We start from the raw sequence: 5,000 nt of genomic DNA, 5'->3' as shown, positions 1-5,000 counted from the left end.
CCCAATCCCTAGCACGAAGGAGGTTCAGCGGGTTACCCCGACCTTTCGGCCTAGGAAGACACGCTGATTCCTTCAGTGTAGCGCGCGTGCGGCCCAGAACATCTAAGGGCATCACAGACCTGTTATTGCTCAATCTCGTGCGGCTAGAAGCCGCCTGTCCCTCTAAGAAGAAAAGTAATCGCTGACAGCACGAAGGATGTCACGCGACTAGTTAGCAGGCTAGAGTCTCGTTCGTTATCGGAATTAACCAGACAAATCGCTCCACCAACTAAGAACGGCCATGCACCACCACCCACCGAATCAAGAAAGAGCTATCAATCTGTCAATCCTTCCGGTGTCCGGGCCTGGTGAGGTTTCCCGTGTTGAGTCAAATTAAGCCGCAGGCTCCACTCCTGGTGGTGCCCTTCCGTCAATTCCTTTAAGTTTCAGCTTTGCAACCATACTTCCCCCGGAACCCAAAAGCTTTGGTTTCCCGGAGGCTGCCCGCCGAGTCATCGGAGGAACTGCGGCGGATCGCTGGCTGGCATCGTTTATGGTTAGAACTAGGGCGGTATCTGATCGCCTTCGAACCTCTAACTTTCGTTCTTGATTAATGAAAACATACTTGGCAAATGCTTTCGCTTCTGTTCGTCTTGCGACGATCCAAGAATTTCACCTCTAACGTCGCAATACGAATGCCCCCGCCTGTCCCTATTAATCATTACCTCGGGTTCCGAAAACCAACAAAATAGAACCGAGGTCCTATTCCATTATTCCATGCACACAGTATTCAGGCGGGCTTGCCTGCTTTAAGCACTCTAATTTGTTCAAAGTAAACGTGCCGGCCCACCGAGACACTCAATAAAGAGCACCCTGGTAGGATTTCAACGGGGTCCGCCTCGGGACGCACGAGCACGCACGGGGCGGTCGCACGCCTTCGGCTCGCCCCACCGGCAGGACGTCCCACGATACATGCCAGTTAAACACCGACGGGCGGTGAACCAACAGCGTGGGACACAAATCCAACTACGAGCTTTTTAACCGCAACAACTTTAATATACGCTATTGGAGCTGGAATTACCGCGGCTGCTGGCACCAGACTTGCCCTCCAATAGATACTCGTTAAAGGATTTAAAGTGTACTCATTCCGATTACGGGGCCTCGGATGAGTCCCGTATCGTTATTTTTCGTCACTACCTCCCCGTGCCGGGAGTGGGTAATTTGCGCGCCTGCTGCCTTCCTTGGATGTGGTAGCCGTTTCTCAGGCTCCCTCTCCGGAATCGAACCCTGATTCCCCGTTACCCGTTACAACCATGGTAGGCGCAGAACCTACCATCGACAGTTGATAAGGCAGACATTTGAAAGATGCGTCGCCGGTACGAGGACCGTGCGATCAGCCCAAAGTTATTCAGAGTCACCAAGGCAAACGGACCGGACGAGCCGACCGATTGGTTTTGATCTAATAAAAGCGTCCCTTCCATCTCTGGTCGGGACTCTGTTTGCATGTATTAGCTCTAGAATTACCACAGTTATCCAAGTAACGTGGGTACGATCTAAGGAACCATAACTGATTTAATGAGCCATTCGCGGTTTCACCTTAATGCGGCTTGTACTGAGACATGCATGGCTTAATCTTTGAGACAAGCATATGACTACTGGCAGGATCAACCAGGGAGCTGCGTCAACTAGAGCTGAGCAGCCGGCCGCCCGGGAGTGTGTCCCGGGGGCCCGCGCGAACACGCAAGCGTTCGCTCAATCATTCTGCAAACAGGAGGAGGCTGAGCTCCCCTGCACAATACACCTCGAAACCCTCTCAGGTCCCGGCGGCGCGCAGCGCCGTCCCAAGTACTTGGTCGGGTTCGAGAGAGGCGCAATCGCCCGGAGTTAGGCGAGTAGACGCTTTCGGTGCGACCACCCGTGCTCCCAACTGAGCTTGCCGCTGCCGACAGAGGCCCGGGAGCGTGCTGTCGTGGCATTGCCGGCGGGAGACAACACGCGCCACCTACGGTGACCGGCAGCTCCAACGCCAGCGCCACAGAAGGACAAAAGCCCCACTTGGGTGCCGAAGCGAACTCTCCCAGCACAGCGCACGCGCCAACACATCCGCACAGCTGCGATACAAACCACCAGCGAGAACCGCTGGGGCGACCGAGCAGCAGACGGCGTCGCGGCGCCGAGCGCCGGGCGGCGGCGCATCCTCAACGCACACAGTCCTCAATCGGACCAGCACACTGAAGATGTCCACCGCGCTTCGCACCGGGCCCGCGAGGACCTACTTTGGCCGCACGGCGCCGCGCGCAGGGTGCGCCGGCGCGCAGCTGCGACGCCTGCCGCGTCCGTCGGCCGGCGCGCCTGCCACTGGCCGCCCCCACCAGCCGGCTGTAGCGCGTGCGCCCACGCACCGCGCGGCCAGCACGCCGGGAGGCGCCCCCTCACCGGCCGGGGACGGTCCCACCCAGCCACCGCCGCGTATCGCTTCACACCCAGATGCCGTTCAGTTTCATCGGCATGGTGGGTATCGCTGGAACAACCGGTTAGTACCTCAACCTATCGTCGCCATCACCGATTCACCCCTAGCGAGAACAACCGCACCACAACGGGTTACCATTTCTTCATTTGCGTAACTTCACCAGAAAACGTAGGCGTCCATCGCCATTAGCAACTTCAACGATTATTGCATGCCTGTGTCAGGTGTCACGCCACACTACGTCTGCCCACATACACGCAACAAAATGTGCACGCCTAGACAATACGTGGAAGGTGGCCCCCGTACGTATGCGATGTCCATTGCTCGAACGACTGTCAACCGGCCTCTGTAGCATGTCGCAGATATGGAACGCGGTGCACCATGCTATCACGGTGTTTGAGGAGAGACGACTAGGCCCGAATACATCAACAGACAGCTCATGCTGATCGCCATCCACGGCGTCCGTTCCTCCCACACGTCTCTATGGCGTACCACACTGCAATCCAGCTCTCATAGGGAGACGACACGTAGCTGCGTGCACAATATTTGCACTGTATGGTCCGCCGTTTTTGGGCGCAGTCGTTGTACGGTCACACATGTGCCACGATGTATCATTCAGTACATAAGGACGAATGTGCAGTACAGATTGTGGTTTATGCGTACGACATCAGCGGACAGTTGACACAGGCCGCACCACAACGTAGCCTGAGTACGTCGCATGCGAAGGGCATTGAACATGCAAACTTCTCACCAACCAGCTTGCGAAGGCAGGGGGCAAGGTGGGGACGTGGGGAGGGGTGGGGCGGGGGGCGGCATGTACGTCCTGCTGCCATCCACATTACAGTGTACAGCAGGAGCATGTGGAAAGTCAGCAAGACTTGCAAGGTGTTTAACATGAAGCGATACACAGGGGAGCGGGCAGTGCGAGTAGCGAACTATATTGCGAGGGTTGCGGGTGGGCAACACTACACTAATTGAACGAGTCGTATAACAATTACAGAGCAGGTTTAGGCGACAACGTGGGTTACGTTAGCGGACAACGTGGGTTACGTTAGCGGACAACGTGGGTTACGTTAGCGGACAACGTGGGTTACGTTAGCGGACAACGTGGGTTACGTTAGCGGACAACGTGGGTTAGGTTAAGGCACAACGTGGGTTACGTTAAGGCACAACGTGGGTTACGTTAAGGCACAACGTGGGTTACGTTAAGGCACAACGTGGGTTACGTTAAGGCACAACGTGGGTTACGTTAAGGCACAACGTGGGTTACGTTAAGGCACAACGTGGGTTACGTTAAGGCACAACGTGGGTTACGTTAAGGCACAACGTGGGTTAGGTTAGGGGACAACGTGGGTTAGGTTAGGGGACAACGTGGGTTAGGTTAGGGGACAACGTGGGTTAGGTTAGGGGACAACGTGGGTTAGGTTAGGGGACAACGTGGGTTAGGTTAGGGGACAACGTGGGTTAGGTTAGGGGACAACGTGGGTTAGGTTAGGGGACAACGTGGGTTAGGTTAGGGGACAACGTGGGTTAGGTTAGGGGACAACGTGGGTTAGGTTAGGGGACAACGTGGGTTAGGTTAGGGGACAACGTGGGTTAGGTTAGGGGACAACATGGGTTAGGTTAGGGGACAACATGGGTTAGGTTAGGGGACAACATGGGTTAGGTTAGGGGACAACATGGGTTAGGTTAGGGGACAACATGGGTTAGGTTAGGGGACAACATGGGTTAGGTTAGGGGACAACATGGGTTAGGTTAGGGGACAACATGGGTTAGGTTAGGGGACAACATGGGTTAGGTTAGGGGACAACATGGGTTAGGTTAGGGGACAACATGGGTTAGGTTAGGGGACAACATGGGTTAGGTTAGGGTACAACATGGGTTAGGTTAAGACACAACATAGGTTAGGTTAAGGCACAACATAGGTTAGGTTAAGGCACAACATAGGTTAGGTTAAGGCACAACATAGGTTAGGTTAAGGCACAACATAGGTTAGGTTAAGGCACAACATAGGTTAGGTTAAGGCACAACATAGGTTAGGTTAAGGCACAACATAGGTTAGGTTAGGTTACACGTTGTTGTAAGGAAAGGTGTAGGGGGGGGGGGCGGGGGCGGGGGCGGCAGGTTCGTTGATAGTGATTATAGTAAGTGAATGCTTGTGACATGATGAGATTTGTCACGTCAGGAATCACCTTTGGCTTATTAGAGGCGGCGCTCCAATTCTATGCTTGTGTCAGACCTGTGTCTTTGACTCATGTCATTGTTTGTGCGCTGTGACAGGAGGTACTATTGTGATGTTGGGTGCACCGTTGTATAGGACATGTGTGGGTGTTGGTGCCTTATCTGCGCAATGGTGGATGTCGAAAGGGTGGGATATTCTATTTTCCGCATGGACCTCCTGGTCTGGTTGTGATAGTGTGGATTGTGTAATGTGGCGGAGAGGATGCACTGGATGTTGTTCCATGCTGGTGCTTACGTATTGTATGTGCGCCTGTTAGAAGCAGAGAGTGGTGCGTGATCAGAGTGTCTGGCTGACGTGTGGTTCCCATTGTGG

General features: G+C 54.5%; 1 non-coding gene across 1 annotated transcript in view; it reads right to left on the bottom strand.

Annotated features, from left to right (window-relative positions):
* LOC124773496 overlaps nucleotides 1-1,654 on the bottom strand; it is a 1,909-nt gene extending 255 nt beyond the window's left edge. The window contains exon 1 of the ribosomal RNA XR_007014740.1: nucleotides 1-1,654. This exon is cut by the window's left edge and continues 255 nt beyond it. This is a non-coding gene — a ribosomal RNA (small subunit ribosomal RNA).
* Nucleotides 1,655-5,000: the final 3,346 nt, after the last annotated feature.

The sequence above is a fragment of the Schistocerca piceifrons genome, unplaced genomic scaffold, assembly GCF_021461385.2.
Source record: "Schistocerca piceifrons isolate TAMUIC-IGC-003096 unplaced genomic scaffold, iqSchPice1.1 HiC_scaffold_954, whole genome shotgun sequence".
NCBI classification, from domain to species: domain Eukaryota; kingdom Metazoa; phylum Arthropoda; class Insecta; order Orthoptera; family Acrididae; genus Schistocerca; species Schistocerca piceifrons.
Note: the sequence above shows the minus strand (reverse complement) of the source record. Positions and strands in the feature narration are given on the sequence as shown.